At 42.7% G+C, this 17,513-nt stretch overlaps 3 pseudogenes; all 3 read left to right on the forward strand.

The window, feature by feature from the left end:
• The first annotated feature begins 3,886 nt into the window (after nt 1-3,886).
• Nucleotides 3,887-10,463, forward strand: LOC102873063 (annotated as a pseudogene).
• Nucleotides 10,464-13,135: 2,672 nt separating this feature from the next.
• On the forward strand, nt 13,136-16,864 carry LOC102873472 (annotated as a pseudogene).
• LOC102855167 lies at nt 13,420-15,078 on the forward strand (annotated as a pseudogene).
• Nucleotides 16,865-17,513: the final 649 nt, after the last annotated feature.

Raw genomic sequence — 17,513 nt, forward strand, 5'->3', positions numbered from 1 at the left:
GCTTTTTTCCATTCCATACGAAATTGGAGATTGCCTTTTCCATCTCGTTGAAGAATGGGGTTGGTATTTGTATTGGGATTGCATTAAATGTGTTGAATTTGTTCTTTAGTTCCTTTAGCTTGAGAAATGCTGAGCAAGTTCTTCCCTTTTTATTTTCTAACTCCAGCTCTTTGCACATTTCATTACAATATTCTCCCCAGCCATTCTTCAGAACTTCTCAAGTGTGTTATTTTACAAATATTTTATCAGTAGACAATATGAACAATTTTGGTTTGCATTTGTGATAACAATAATTTTGGCATGAATATCGGTGTAGGAAAATGGAAACTATATGCAGGTTACTTTTATTTTTTTATTAAAAATAAAAATTTTATTAAGTCCTAAGAAGGGGAGAAAAATGTGTTGGTTTCTTTTTCTGCGCATACCTTATTAAGTCAAAATAATTCCTTGATGAAGGAAAATGTGTTGTTCTTAAAGCACAAATAATAGATTTTATTTAGTAGAAGAATACCAACATGAGACAAGCACTTTTTCTACTATTAAAATGTTATTGCCTGAACATATTTGAGAAGAAGCAACATTGAAACATCTTTTTAAACTCACATTCCAAAATTAGATCTAGGTGGGTGACATGTGGCTTGCCACTGGAAGATCATCACTGATTTGAAGATCAGAAAAAGATTCCTCCTTGAGTCAATCAAGGTTACATTACTAAGGGATACAGAGGCAGCTTGAATTCACACCTATTTTACTTCCTGTTGCTTGTTGCTTCTAATCAAACTTTAGATCTTTAAATAGTTGTCCACTTTCTTTTTTTAAACCTGATGATACATTTATACACATGCTATGTGACTTTTCCATTCTATCTATAGTAAATTCGAGACAAAGTTTTAGCAATTTGTTTTCTTCTAGATTTTGTTTGCCAAAAGCAGCATTCTTCAAACTATAGTAGGTTGACTTCTAATCCTGCAAGATATTCTGTGGTGGAAGGGCCAATTAAGTTTGGTACATAATGCATATATTTAAAAACCACATTAGCATTTTAAATGAACATGAGAAATAATACAATAATGGAACTTAGTTCACCTTGTTTAATCTGGCATTTCTCAGACTTATTTGAACATGAAATAACAAAATATTTTTTTATTTAACATATTGTAGTATGAGTATTCTACAAAATTGCTCTGGGAAATGTAGACCTAAAGTCCAAATGTTGGTATATCTTTAAAAAAACACACCAAAAAACCTCTTAAAAGATTCTCAAATGATAACAAGCAGCAATGAGTATGTGGGACTCAGTCAGTCAGCACTTGCCTGAGTTAAGGCTGAGAAAGTACTCTCATAGTCATAGGAGCTGAGGTTGCCTCATTCAACCCAGACTTTTTAAATCCCGAAGATTCCTTTCAGAATGAGCAACCTGAACAACTCTGGGCTGGGCAGGATGAGGAGAACTACTAGGTGCCTGCTCTTCTTTACTGTTATTTCTGCTGTAATTTAGTCATTGTTTGGTTTGAGCAAGGGATATACATATATTAATTGCTCAGATTGAGCACCGAACTGCATATATATATATATATATGTGTGTGTGTATATATATATATATATATATATATATATATATATGTGTGTGTGTATATATATATATATGTGTGTGTGTGTGTGTGTATATATATATATATATATATATATATACCTCTAAACCACTGTAAAAGATGTTTTTATCCTCCCATTTTTAAAGATGGGAAAGCACAGGCATAGAGTGATATAATCCTTTCTTAGTGTGTCATCATCTCTCAAGCCATGAAACTTCTTTGTTGAAACAACTGGTGTATCTCCATACTCTAAGCCATTGATTACCCTAAGCCTTCTTTGCTAGAAATAACTCTAGAATAAAGCGGACAACGCACTGACAAGCCAGACCCACTTAATCAGATCATGTCTGGTTTCACCATGAACTGAATGTTTATGTACCCTAAATCTATCAAGAGCTAGTAGGATCACCTGGGACATAGCATGATTATTTAAAAAAAAATTTTTTTATATTTTTAAAAATTTTATAATAGTTTGCTCACAAAATTTGTATACATTGTGTTTCACACTATTCTTAATTCACATTGTGTTTCATATAATCATTCCCATGCATTATGTTTTACAAAATTAGTCACCATTGGATCTTGCCCATCATTACCCAATCTTAGCAGAGCTATCTTAAAATTACTTTCCACAGCTGTTTAATAATTACACAAGAAAAAGAGTCCTAATTCTCAAAAGCAAATTCAGTTTCTGCATAGTCCAAACAGGTAATCCAAAGTAAAGTGTGATAGAGACTGTGGTGATCGGAAAATATATGCTCCATCTCAAACATCTAACCACTTTGTAGCTCTGACAAATTGCTGTCAAGCAGAAGTATGATCCCAAAGTTGCTAGATTTTCTTGTTTTAATGTGAAATCATGCAAGTTGTTTTTTACTTTCTTGTTGTGTTCCATTGTATTGTATCCGACTGGCACAGGAGATTGTCCCTCCTTCTCCAGTTGAGCATCTGGTGGATTCAAACCACGAGCCATCGGGACTGCAGCACAGCTTCTTGTCACTAGGCCACCAGAGCTCCCTCTCTCCCAAGTTTTAAATGTTGACCACTAATTTCTTGAAAAACCCTACAATCCAAAACCAAACCTATTACCAACAAGTCAATTCCAACTCCTAGCATCCCTATAGGACAGATTAGAAGCAACTGGGAATCCGTAGATTTTCCAAGGCTGAAAATCTTCAGGATAATAGATTGTTTCTGAGAAACAGCTGGTGGGTTTGATCCACCAACCATGGCTTTACACACTGTGGCACCAGGGCTCTGAAAAAAATTAGCAAAGTCAAAACAATATCAACTGTGGGCCAACAAGTCATAATCTCTTTTAAAATTATATAGCAACTCCCACTGAAAATATTGTCTCTGCCACTTTTCTCCAACTGCACTCTTCACTTTCTTCAGTCGGTAGACTTGGCTCCAACTGCTAAAAATCAAAAAGCAGAGACTTGGGTTGAGGGGTAGAAGAGGACTAACTAACTCTGTGTACACTATTTCTGTAAATATAAAATGACCTTAAAAATAAACTCCATAATAATATAAATAATAATAAATCTTTTTTAATAAAAATAAAAATTTAATAATAAAAAATATCTTTTTGTAGGATGGTATCACAACCGGTTTGCAATCTGTAACATAAGGCACAAGAGAAAGAAGAACTGGTGATCCATAAAGATTCCAGCTAAGAAAAAAAAATCATTCTTTCTTGGCTCTCTTGGAGTCCAATGAAATGGGCCAGGAACTATGAATGGATCTATACTGAAAAAGGGAAATTATTAAAGTACAGGGCAGGTCTACTCTGGCCCAGGGAGGAGAGGGTGCCACTATGAGTCAGAACTGATTCAGTGGCACTCAACAATAACAACATGACTAGATAAAAATTATACTTTTACTTCTTCAATGAATTGTGAAAAATAAGACCTCCCAAAAAAAATTTAAGATGGCAGCAGGATTAAAACCAGTGCCTTTGCCACCTGAAGGCAGTGGTAATCATTATACGCCTTTCCACTGATATGCCGGAGTGACCTTAAAGTATGAGGAGGCCATTAGCCTTACTCCAGTGACAAGCATTTCTACCTCCTCCTCTCCAAACAGGTTTGCCAGATTCCTTGTGGGAAGATTCCTTTTTCAGGTTTCATCAGGGACTAGGGTGGGACACTCCATTGTTAACAGGGGTGCTTGTCAGAGCAGTGGGTAATGCCACCCGAAGCCTACATTATTCAAAGCTCAAGGTGTGGCCTGTGGTCGTTTAAGGTCAACAGCTACACTAATTCCCCAGAGAAGAGCCAAGGAGAGAGAGGAAGATGGAAAGAGGTTGGCCCCGCAGGGAAGGATTTCTCCTCTGTCTCACTCTTTACCTTTTGCTACCAGGTAAGAAGGGACAAAAGCAAATAGCAAAGTAGCCATATATGCATTTAGGCCAAATTTTGTTATTCCTAGAAAGCTAATGACTGGATGTTTGTTTTGATAAAAATGGAAGCTCCCTGTCACCAACAGCTCTCTGACTCTACCTAGGAACCAAGTAATTATCCTGCCCTTTGAATCTAATTCTTCTCCTATTTATCTCCCATGCTTTTTGTTGGCATCTCCTTCCCTTCTTTCTCTCTTTCGAGGCATAGAGTTTATCTTCATACTTTTTGAGTATCAACTGATGTTAAGAAGAAAAGAATTCTTTCTTGGCTCTATTGGAGTCAAATTAAATGAGCTATGGCCTATGTAAAGGGAAAGGGTCCATGAGACAATCTATATTGAAAGAGGGAACATTTTTCAGTATTAGTTTCTCAATATACAATATTTTTCTTGTACATTCTTGGAAATGAGCAATAAGGACTCATATAAAATCAGAATAGATAAATATAAGATCCTACCAGAAAATGCTACCATCTAAGTCTCCGTTTCTCCTTAGAAAGGGTGATTTGGAAGAGTTTGATATGAGTATTGAGCAACTCTCTTTAAAAAGAGTATCGAAAATGATTATTGAGCTTTAGAAGGGCACAGTAGTAGCACTTCGCAGATTCCATTCAAGCATGAAATTGTAAAACTGGGCTGCTTCCTCGAGGGCCCACATACCTCGTGCCACCTACCTTTCCTTCCCATGAATTTATGATCAACTGCAACATGACTTATTAATTCAATAAGGTGAATTGTAATTGCAGAATGTGTCAGTTACATCCTCCAGATGGCTCAAGGACACTGGTGAACAATGGAAGGACACTGAGTGGAGATGGAAGGTTTGTGGTGAGCCTGTTAGAAACAGCAGGACACTGGAAGGTGGTCAGGACTGTGTTTGCATGCACATTTGGACAAGTTTTGCATGGGGACAGAAACAAAGAACTTGAGGACAGAGCTCTGACTCAGCTTACTTCATCACCTTCCACCATTTGCCTACTAGACTATTCCATCCGTCCTAGGTCACAGAGAAGGACCTTACATGCTTCTCCCAGGGCTCCTCGTTCTTTCTAGAAACAGCCCACAGGCTCCATCTCTGTCATTCTTCTCTCGGAGGGAACACAGAGGCCCTGTTCTCACCTCACAGGCTTTCTGCTCTCTCTCGGAAGAGGCGACACTTTCACCATCAACTGCTCAGGATTCAACAGGAATGGGGTGGACCATGCTGCCTTCCAGGCAGTGTTTGACCGAAAGGCCTTCCGTCCAACTATCAACTACAGCATCCCAACTCATGTCAACATCTCATTCACCCTGGCTGCCATCCTAGAAGTGGTGAGTCCTGACTCCTCATTGTGATGATCTCATGGTGAGCAGTGGGTCACCGCACTGAATTGTGTAAAATCAGAGGTCTACTCTTATGGGTTGAGAAGAAGTGAAGAGGAGAGCTGCAGTGAATTTCTGTAGGGAAAATTTGTCCCTTTTTGGGATGCCCCACAAGAAACTTATCCCCAGTGAACTTTCATACTGATTTCTTTATAGTTGTTTTGCTTAGTTACCCCACCCACTCATTATTTATTTACTATGATTTAAGTTAACATTTACACACCAGATTGGTTTTCCATCCAATCTTCCATACATAAATTGTTTCCCTGGTTTGTTTTGAACTACACTATACAGTGATTTATGATTGGAGGAGGGGGAGAAATCACAATTTCAATATCAAAGAGCCTTGGAAATGAGTAAGGCTGGGAGTGTTAAATCTGACTGCATGGAGCTAATAGTTTTGGATGAAAATTGTTTTTCCAGGATGCACAACTTCAGCTGATGACATCATTCCTGTGGTTGAATATGGTATGCCAGACTCAGTTCCCCTTATAATGGTACCATCTCTTGTTTCCTGTTCCTGGGTCCAATTGGGCAGATTACACTGGATAAAGCTGAAAAAGTCCACAAATTAGACAAATTCTAACAGAGTTAGACCAACACAAAAAAGAATACAAAAAATTTTGGTTATACTGCCAGTTTAGAAAAGCAGAGTTGAGACAGGGAGAAGGTAAATAAATCAAGGTCATGGAAGCCAATACTTCAATGCTTCTTCCCAAGAAATTCAAAGCCAAGCTTAAGGTCTCCCTTAAGAACATTGGGAGAGAAGTGAAGGCAGATAAGATCTTGTTAGTGACATTGCGACAGCTGTTAAGAGAGAGCAAGTAGCAGATTGAAGGAAGGAAGGAAGGGTGGGAAATGGGAAAGTGCAGGAGGTCAACTAAGACTAAAACGAATTTCATCTCTCATTTTATCACATGCCACGATCTCTTCCAGCTCTGGTTCAATCCATTCATCTCATGGAACCCAGAGGACTGCGGAGGCATCAACAAACTCAGTATGACAACCGAGAACCTATGGCTTCCAGATATCTACATTGAAGAGTTGTGAGTATCAAAAAAAGAAGGAAGACGTATCAGGGCAGGGTGTGGTGTTACCATTGGGTGTCATACAAAGACTCCAAAAATGACTTGACTAACTCATAAAACTCCCAGAATACGGTGATAGTGGGGAGGAGGGAGTTACAGCAGAGCTGAGACACAAGGAGGTCAGTGACTTGAAAGAGAAAGAAGGCCACCTCTGTTGGGAAAGCCAGAGGAACTAATTCCTCCTCCTTCTCGCATACAGCATGGATGTGGATCAGACACCTACAGGTCTCATGGCGTATGTCAGCAGTAAAGGTCGCATCAAATACGATAAGCCAATGCAGGTGGTCAGCATCTGTAAGCTGGACATCTTCTATTTCCCCTTTGACCAACAGAACTGCTCACTTACCTTTGGTTCCTTCACATATACAGGTGAGTGAGGTTCATTATACACGTACTCCTCATTCATTTTTTCACTAGCCGATATTCTACATTTACAGCAATAGTGGAAGATCTATTATTACTGTAAAGGATCCACTATTTTGTGTGCTAATAATGTATTTGTCAGGCAGTAATGAACACAGAAGTTCAAGGTAAGGATAATGCCGGCTGTTACAATAATCTAGAACAAGAGGTACATTGCAGCTGGGATCCTGTGGCCCTACACTTACATAATTGTCCAGGTAATCCAGAACAAGCATGTATTTATTTGACTTAGGTTATTAGCACAACTTTTAGGAATTATAGACTTGCCACTCCCTCCCTTATGAAAAAAATAAATGTGTAATAAGTCAAACCAAACTTGAGAAGTACTGTTTTAAGTTATTCAGATTGATTCTTGGTCTTTACAGCTCTTTTTGTTTTGCCCAATGGTTCCAGAAAAGCTTCCTCCCTTACATGAAGTTTGTTATTCTAGATGTACAAGATCACGTTCATTTCCTTCCGTGGTCTCTAGCAAACTGTCAATTTCTTTTCTATTAAAGATACAGGCATAAATGAAGAAAAACAAAAGAGGTACATTGCGAAGTGAACTGGGGAAGGAGGACAGAGGGAGAGGAAAGAAAATGTGCAACAATGAATAGAAAAAAGAAAAGAACATAGAATAACACTGGCTGTTGCTCTGTATTGGGGTTATGTGTCCACTTGACTGGCCCATGACTACTCAGTAGTTTGGCAGTTATATAAAGATGTAATTTGTCATTTATTTAGGATTGTGATAATGTAGCCATCTCCCATTTTAAAACCCGATCCTCCATTTTCACACAAAACTAATTCCCACCCCACCCCCCAATAATGTCCTAGTTTAGGGAACTTAACCATGTCAATAAGAAAGAAGTGGTTATAGTGGCCTTTTGAGAGACAGAGAAAATATTTTGAGTGAGGAGAAAAAATGAAAACAATGAGAAGATGTATCTTTTTTTTCTTTCAATAAAATTTTCATTTTTATACTGGTTTGGAAGATGTCTTTTAAGAACCATAGAATGCAAGTGATGAGGAATCCAAGAGTCTAGGTGCGGGGGTTAGGAACTTGGCGAGGCTGAGTTTCTGGGTCTCCTTTGCAGTGCAGGACATGGTGCTGGGCATGGAGAAGGACGTGAAGGAGATTTCAGACACGTCATTGAACCTCATTCAGAGCAAGGGGGAATGGGAGCTTCTGGATATCCATCAAAGAGCGAAGACCATAACTGTGGACAACCACGTGTATGACCAGATCGTTTTCTATGTGAGCTCTGTGGCTGTGGCTGTGACCTTATGATTCCTGGCTTCTGTCCTCCATTAGAATTTAGCTCTTGCTTCAGAAAGTAAATCTCATGATGGCAGATATTTTAGTTACATTGTCCCCTACCCCCCACCCTACTGATTAATCCCCATTATTTATAGACAAGGGAGCTCTGGTGGCTTAGTGGTAAGGAATTGTGCTGCCAACACAAAGATACATGGTTCAAATTCACTAGATGCTCACAGGAAGATGAGCAATCTTCTACCGTACGATTTAATGTCTCTGAAAAACACATTAAAGAGCCAACTACAGGTCTGTTCTGACACAATGGTACACAACAACAATATTTGTAACCAACTACACTGCTATTGGGTTAACTGACTCAGAGCAACCTATCATAAGGTTTCCAAAGCAATTACTATTTATGGAAGGAAATTTCTCACCTTTCTGTCTTGGAGCAGCTAGTGGATTTGAACCACTGACCTTACGCTTAGTAGGGCACGATGTAATACATTATGTCACCAGAGTTCCTTTGAGCAAGAATAGTACCTAGTATACTATTTACGCTCATTAAACCTTGTTGACTAATCTTTTCTTGAGGAACAAACAAGAAAACCCAGGCTTCACAGAGAGGTCAAGCGAATCACAAAGAAAGTAAGCCTTCTATCCGCTAATGCCTTTAGAGGGCAGGAATTGTAAAGTGAACTTTTTAAAAAAGGAATAAAAGACAGTGAGAAAAGTTGTGAAATGCTACCTTTGGGATGTTATGATTCGAAACCCTGCTGACTGCAAAATATCTCTTCCTTCCCAACTATTATTAGTCTTTAATGTCCACTAGCAAAGTTACTAAGGACCAGACTTGGGGAAGACGGCAATATTATTAGTCTTTAATGTCCACTAGCAAAGTTACTAAGGACCAGACTTGGGGAAGACGGCAATATTATTAGTCTTTAATGTCCACTAGCAAAGTTACTAAGGACCAGACTTGGGGAAGACGGCAATATTATTAGTCTTTAATGTCCACTAGCAAAGTTGCTAAGGACCAGACTTGGGGAAGAAGGCTAGTTTTGTTGACACAAACACAAAGATGTCCTGTTGAGGAGCACATGGATAAGGATAAACATTTAAGAGGAGATAGTAGGCACCTTAGATGAAGAAGGAAGAGGCCCATTCTCTCATGGTAAGAAACATGTCAGAATCAAACCAAGGCGAGATGCCTCTGGATAGAGAGACAGGACAAGGCAGGGGAGGTTCATCGTCCTTGCCTTAATACACAGTTTGGTCTGGGTCAAATCCCAGCTCTCTCTTCTCTGGCCGCTCTCCCATTGCTTCTTCATTTGTCACTCTTGCCCTTTTCTCCCCCAGGTGGCCATCAGGCGCAGGCCCATCCTCTATGTCATAAACCTTCTGGTGCCCAGCAGCTTTCTGGTCGCTATCGACGCCCTCAGCTTCTTCCTGCCTGCCGAAAGTGGGAATCGAGCCCCCTTCAAGATGACTCTTCTGCTGGGCTACAACGTCTTCCTGCTCATGATGAATGACTTACTCCCCGCCAGTGGCACCCCCCTCATCAGTATGCCCCCCACCCCTGTTATGAGAATAAAAGCAAGGTGGGAAGTGGGAGAGGGAACAGGGGACCCAAGTCAGATAAAAACCTCAAGTGGAGAAAGTTGAATGAGTGAGAAGAGATCTGGGGAAAGGGTCCTCGGGCAAAAAGAGGAACAAGAAGTCCTCAGCTGTTGCTCTGGCCCTCACCCAGACCTGCCTCTCTCCTCCCTCAGGCGTCTACTTTGCCCTGTGTCTGTCCCTGATGGTGGTCAGTCTCCTGGAGACCATCTTCATCACCTACCTCCTCCACATGGCCACCACCCAGCCCCCACCCATGCCTCAGTGGCTCCACTCCCTGCTCCTGCACTGCTCAAACCCCAGGAAATGCTGCCCCACTGCACCCCAGAAAGGAAATAAGGACCTGGGTGTGGCCCCCATCAGCCTGCCTGGTAAGAGAAGTCAGCACCGCCCACACGCCCTCCTCTAGTACTTCCCCTCCCCCTTCCCTTCTGCCTCCTCCTCTGTTACCTCCCTCCTCCAGGGCGGCCTTCCTTCCCCACCTGTGGATGAAACCCTGTCCTCTCCACAGGCCTGAAGGAGCCGGAGGTGACGGCAGAGAAGATGCCCGGCCCTAGAGAGGCAGTGATGGATGAGTGCCCTGAACCAGCAAGGGCCCAGCAGGAACACGAGGCCCAGAAGCAGCACCTGGTTGACCTGTGGGTGCAGTTCAGCCACGTGATGGACGCCCTGCTCTTCCATCTCTACCTGCTCTTCATGGCCTCGTCCATCATCACCGTCATCGTCCTCTGGAACACTTAAGCAGATGTCTACTTGAAGATTCCACCTAGAGTTTCTCCTGGCTTCCAGAGACCAGTGAGATCTCGGGCCTGGCCATGGCCCAGCCTCCCAAAACTAACAGCAATCTTGTCTCGCTGTGCAGTCTCAGAGCAAGTTTAGATAATTCTCTATGTCTGGCCACAGTCAAGACCTTGCTCCTGCACCTTGTCAGGCCCCCTTAGGCCTTCTATGAGGCTTCTTCCCCGCCCCTTCAGAATTCAGGTTCCTGGATGACTTTCTTTGCTGAATACCTCCAATAAACCACTTTGCAGAAAGCCTTGGTTCTCTCATGTGTTATATTATGGAGTTAAAAACTCTCCAAATTGAGAGTCTTACTTTAGAAACTTATGCAAAAATCAGAAGGGGCTTGTTTTGGTTTTATTTCTTTATTTTTTAAAGTGTATAAAACAATTTGTGCAATAGAACAGAGGAGACAAAAGAGGCCAAAATCTATAGTAAGGAAAGACAGATAAAATAGGGATTAATCTAGTAAACCTACCCTAGACTTCAGCAGCAGAAATTACAATCAGGCCAGAACTAGGCCTCTCTTGCTGAAAGGATAAAGTCTTTTGTCATGGTGAAGCTTGACTCATTCATCATTAATACTTGAGCGCTAATGTAATCTTATGTTACTGTTAAGTGTCTGTGATGCAATTTGAGCTGACCTACCGTTAATCATGAATAGTCATACATAGCATGTCTGGTTGCTAATCAGGAGGTTTGTAGTTTGAATGCACCAAGCAGTTAGTTGAAGGCAGAAAGATAGGCAGTCTCCTCCTGGAAAGATTCGAGAGCAGGAAGCCTAATGGAAGGCATGCTGTCAGGGACCGCTCGACAGTACTGAGGAGCAATGATATCACTTTGAAGACTAAGGTGCACCTGCCTCAGGTCTTAGTCTTTTCAATCACTTGTTATGCATCTGAAAGCTGGACAGTGAATAAGGATGACAGTAGAAGAATCGTTGTCTTTGAGCTGTGTTGTTGGAGAAGAATACTGAATATCCAATGGGCTGCCAAAAGAACAAACAAGTATGTCTTGATGAAAGCAAAGCCAGAGTGTTCATTAAAAGCAAGGATGGTGAGGCTTCATCTCACATACTTGGAGCATGTTGTTGGAGGAGTTAGTCCTTGGAAAGAGACAATTATGCTTGGAAAGGTGGAGAGTCAGAAATACAGAAAGGAAGATTCTCAGCGATATGGATTGATACAGTGACTGCAGCAATGGGCTTAAGTATGTCAGAGATGATGAGGATAGCACAGGATAGGACAGTGTTTAGATCTGTTGTTCATAGGGTTGCTATGAGCCACACTTGACTTGATGGAACATAACAACCACAACATGACTCAGAACCAATTCAGTAGCAGTGAATAATGGTACTCTTACTCATGCTAAGAATATTTGAAATTAGCTTCTGTTTTAGTTGGAAGAAATACAAAAGTTTCATACGAACTAGAAAATTCTCCTTCCTAGCACTTGCCTAATTGAGTCTTTGTCCCTCAAATTAACTGGTTAGGTCCTGCCAAGTTGGTTGACTCCTAGCAACCCTATTTACAACAGAACAAAACATTTTCCAGTCCTGTGCCAGCCTCCAGCCATTGCTGTGCTTAAACCCACTACTGCAATCCCTGGATCATGGACAATCTCCTCCCATGTGATTGCTGCCTCTGAAAACTGCTGGAGGGACAGTTATGGGTCAGTTCCAACTAGACGATAGTCAACAACAACAACATTCTGACATGGATACTCTGGCAGCCTACTGATACCAAAGGCACACAGTTCAAATCTACCAGCTGCTTGATAGGAGAAAGATGGGCAATCTCCTCCTGCGCCATTCACAGCCTCTGAAAACCCAACAGAAGGTCAACCATCGGTTGGTTCCGACTCAGTGGTATATAACAACTATTCAGATGAACTATGTGGAAGCAAGTAGAGGCTCTGTTCCATCTTTGTACATGGGAACTGTGACATAATTTGTTGGATATACCAGAGTCAGAAAAGTCCAGATTCAAGAGCAACTAAACTACAACTCTAAAAATACTTTTTTCCCCTTTAGTGATAATTTGCTCCCCTTTTCATTTATTCTGCTACATTCTATCTGAAGTCTCCAATCCCCATGTCATAACATGTCAGGGATAAAGAGTTTCTGTATTATTCAATAAATAATGCTTCTGGGTTCTTCCTGCCCACTGCCCTTCCTCCAGCTCCTCTGGTCTCCTTCAGTCACTAGAGATGTCCAAAGGGTAGTGGAGTTGCCAATGTCCTCAGGAGAAGTTGCTGTACATGCATGTGCTCCTACAAGACAGAGCAAACCTTCTGAGATTGACATCTTTGTGAGTACAGAGTGCCAGGCCTGTTTCTCTCACAGAATGCCAACCTTTCAGGTAACTGCTCAGTGTTTAACCTTTTCTTACCAGCGCTCTTTGTTAGTGACTGCAAAAGCACATCCACTTTGTAATTACTTGCTTTTCACAGAACCAGACAATGAGGAAGGATGACAGAAGAATCAATGCCGTTAAGCTGTGGTGCTAGAGAAGAGTCTTGAACATATCATGGACCATAAAGAAAACAAATAGGAGCTCCGCCCCACAGGGTAGTCACTCCATAGCTTGTCAGGGCTGCAGCTCTGGCCCCTGGGCGGCCACAGGCAGAGCGGTCTCCGGAGACTTGCGGTCCTGTTACTAGTGCTGCCCCTTGTGGCCTGCGCAGATTGCCTATGCCAGGACCCCGCGCTATGCCGACCGATCCACTACCACCCTGATTACGAGGTGTTTGTCTTTGACATTGGACATAAAACATAGAAATCTTGACTCCACTCTTGAGCGGTCCTGCTGCAGCATCGCAGCGGGAGGCGAGCCATGCGGAGAACCACAGAAGCCACGTCGAAGCAACACAGTGAAGTAGGCTCTGCCTTTATTCAGGCCAGCAACTGCACGCAGTCATGGCTGACACATTCCTGGAGCACATGTGCCTCCTGAATATCGACTCTGCACCCGTTACAGCCCGGAACACTGGCATCATCTGTACCATCGGCCCAGCTTCCCAGTCAGTGGAAATGTTGAAGGAAATTATTAAGTCTGGAATGAATGTGGCTCGTATGAACTTCTCTCACGGAAGTCATGAGTACCATGCAGAGACAATCAAGAATGTACACACAGCTACAGAAAGCTTTGCTTCTGACTGGTACAGGAGGAGATTGTCCCTCCTTTCCCGGCAGAGCATCTGGTGGATTCGAACCGTGAGCCTCTGGGATTGTAGTTGCAGCTCCTTGCCACTAGGCCACCAGAGCTCCCCAGAAAGCTTTGCTTCTGACCCCATTCTCTACCGGTCAGTGGCTGTGGCCCAGGATACTAAGGGACCTGAGCTTCAAACTGGGCTCATCAAAGGCAGCGGCACCGCTGAGGTGGAGCTGAAGAAGGGAGCCACCCTCAAGATCACTCTGGATAATGCGTGTATGGACAAGTGTGATGAAAATGTCCTGTAGGTGGACTACAAGAATATTTGCAAATTGGTGGAAGTGGGCAGCAAGATCTACGTGGATGATGGACTTATTTCTCTGCAGGTGAAAGAGAAAGGGGCTGACTTCCTAGTGACCGAGGTGGAAAATGGTGGTTCACTGGGCAGCAAGAAGGGCATGAACGTCCCTGGCGCTGCTGTGGACCTGCCTGTAGTGTCAGAAAAGGACATCCAGGATCTGGAGTTTGGGTTAGGGAAGAACGTGGATATGGTGTCTGCATCTTTTATTCGAAAAGCAGCCGATGTTCATGAAGTCAGGAAGGTCCTGGGAGAGAAAGGCAAGAACATCAAGATTATCAGCAAGATGGAGAATCATGAGGAAGTCAGGTTTGATGAGATCCTGGAGGCCAGCAATGGAATCATGGTGGCTCGTGGCTATGCGGGCATTGAGATTCACGCGGAGAAGGTCTTCCTGGCTCAGAAGATGATGACTGGGCAATGCAACTGAGCTGGGAAAACTGTCATCTGTGCCACGTAGATGCTGGAGAGCATGATCAAAAAGCCCCGCCCGACCCGCGCCGAGGGCAGTGAGGTCAATGCAGTCCTGGATGGCGCTGACTGCATCATGCTGTCTGGAGAGACGGCCAAAGGCGACTACCCGCTGGAGGCTGTGTGCATGCAGCACCTGATTTCCCGTGAGGCGGAGGCTGCCATCTCCCACTTGCAATTGTTTGAGGAGCTCCACTGCCTGGTGCCCATTACCAGCAACCTCACAGAAGCCTCCGCCATGGGTGCCGTGGAGGCGTAATTCAAGTGCTGCAATGGGGCCATCATCGTCCTCACAAAGTCTAGCAGGTCTGCTCACCAGGTAGCCAGGTACCGCACCCAGGCCCCCATCATTGCTGTGACTCGGAACCCCCAGACTGGCCGTAAGGCCCACCTGTACCGTGGCATCTTCCCTGTGCTGTGCAAGGACGCGGTGCAGTCAGCCTGGGCTGAAGATGTCGACCTCTGGGTGAACCTGCCCATGAATGTTGGTAAAGCTCCAGGTTTCTTTAAAAGTGAAGATGTGGTCACTGTGCTGACCGGGTGGCGTCCAGGCTCCAGCTTCACCAACACCATGTGTGTAGTGCCTGTGCCATGATGGACCCTGGAGCACCTCCTCCGGCCCCTGTCCCATCCTCTCCCCACAACCCATCCATTAGGCCAGCAGCGCTTGTAGTGCTTACTTGGGACTGTAGTGTGGCACTGGTGGGTTGGGACAATAGGGAAGAGAGAAATTCTGTGACACATGACTATTTGTTAAGACCCTGCCTTGGTGAGGTAACTCGGCTGACTGCCCTTCATCTTGCTCCACTCAGGCAGGGGAAGAATGAGGGGTGCAGGACTGGAGGCCCTGTGCTTATTTAAAGCAAAAGATCAGCAATTCCCTCTCCTTTGTGTTCAGTTCCTGTAGAAAATTCAGTCCTGGCCTGGAGTCAGAAAATAGCAAGAGCCAGGGCCGAAGCCATGGGGCAGTGGTTAAAGTGTACACAGAGCGGCCTTGGCCATTGATCATTTCTGCAGTCCTTCAGCCTCCCCTGTTCTCACCTTGTTCGTGTATTGGGCGCTTCTGTTTCCTGCACTCCACTCAGCTGTCTCTACAGACAACCACTCCTCCCTCCACCTTCCATTTTCCCACTACAGCCACCTCCAGGCCTTTGCTATAGAGCCTACCTGTATGTCAATAAACAACAGCTGAAGCAAAAAAAAAAAAAACAACATAGAAATCTTATGATTGGTCACCGATTACAACTGTGGCAACTTTTGGGAAATATGACTCAGAATTTATGTGCTATGCATATTCAAAAGGAACCAGAGTAGTGCTAAAAGGAGATGAATTTACAAAGGCTATCACTGATCCTACATTCAGAGCATCTTGGATAACTCAAAAACTCATTTTGGCCATATATGGATGAAATTAATATAGACATAGAACAAGAAGTAAATTACTCATCACCAGAATATGATGCATTAACTGCTTTAGTTATAGAGACCACAGAAGCTTTTCACCGTGAAATTGAAGGATCACAGGTAACCTTTGATGTAAGCTTGATCTCCAAAACATATAGATAGAAGATGCTATAACTACACTGGAATTACAGATGCTTGTGACTTTGTTTTTACGATGTCATACGATGAACAAAGTCAAATCTGGTCAGATTGTGTTGCAGCAGCCAATGCTCCGTATAATTAGATATGAACTGGATATGATGACTATATAAAGATGGACATTGATTCTAAGAAACTTGTAATGAGTGTACTCTGGTATGGTTACGATTATACTTGCCTGACACTATCTGAGGATGATGCTGGCACTATTGCAAAACTCCCTTTCTGGGTTCTCCTTGTAGTGATGCTGCCGGATGTCAGGTGCCCTATAAAGTGACCATGAAATAAGTAAACAGTTCTGTTTCCAGAAGCCAATGGAATAAAGATCAACAGGCTCCTTATTACAATTATAAAGATTCCTCAGGCTGTTTTCATCAAGTGTGATATGACAACCCTCAAAGCCTTTCTTTAAAAGCAGTGTATGTACAGAAGCATGCCTTACGGGGCATCAGCTTGTGGAACGCAAACTCTCTGGACTACTCTGGAGATGCTGAGGCCAGACAGCACAATGAAGAAATGTATAGTCTTAAAACCAGACCTGTGACCGAGATGACCATCTTTTGTATGAGAATCTTTTGTCAAACTATTAAAATTTAGAAAGATAAATCTATGCAAATAGGTTCCATTTCTTAAGTGATAAATGTATGTGTAAGTTTTAGTCAGACTGCTTCATTGTTATGTGCCATCAAGTTGTTATGTACATCTCATGTAAGCTCATGATGGATGACTCTGAACCTTGTCCTTTCTTGCTAGGTCCCCTCTATCTCCAAGACACTTGAGCCCATTATTCCTGTCTTTGGACTATCGATATTGTTGCTTTATCTCGTTTTTATACCCAAAAAAGAGATAAAGAAATGTTTGAAGAAGTGGACCTTGTTCAGATAGTGGTTGACAGTGTGGTGTTGAATTTGTTTTGTTTTAGGGACTGGCTAACCTGCAAAGCAGGATCAGTGATGCATTGTAAAAACAGCAGGACCACTCATCTTGGCTTGACCATCCCTTCTACAGTAAACAACTCCAGGAAGCAGTATGTTAATGAATAAGAGTTACCAAATGTCTCTGACCTTAGGGAATGTTATTTACCTAAACGCTTTGCTTCTTCCAGCTCTCAAGACATTCTGTAAAACATCTTTGTATTGTGCTGAGGTCTGTGAGAGTTAATGTTTGACCTGATAGAGAACATCCCAGACGGAAAGAGATAATGCGATGGCTACTGCAGAGGTGCTCCTAAAACCTATATATGCTTTTGAAAAATAAAAGTTTTTCACTATTCGTCATCAACGGGTAGTCTCTCCGTGTCTTCATTTCAACCTGGTGCCTCCTTTTGGCAGAATTCTCCCGACGTATCGGGGCTGGATCCCCGATAGTTTGCTCTCTGCAGTTTTGACAATAATCAAGTCTCCCATATCAGGCTCCTATAAGGAGTCA

This window comes from Elephantulus edwardii, unplaced genomic scaffold (assembly GCF_000299155.1).
Source record: "Elephantulus edwardii isolate Elephantulus edwardi_28Jun2011 unplaced genomic scaffold, EleEdw1.0 scaffold00031, whole genome shotgun sequence".
NCBI lineage: Eukaryota > Metazoa > Chordata > Mammalia > Macroscelidea > Macroscelididae > Elephantulus > Elephantulus edwardii.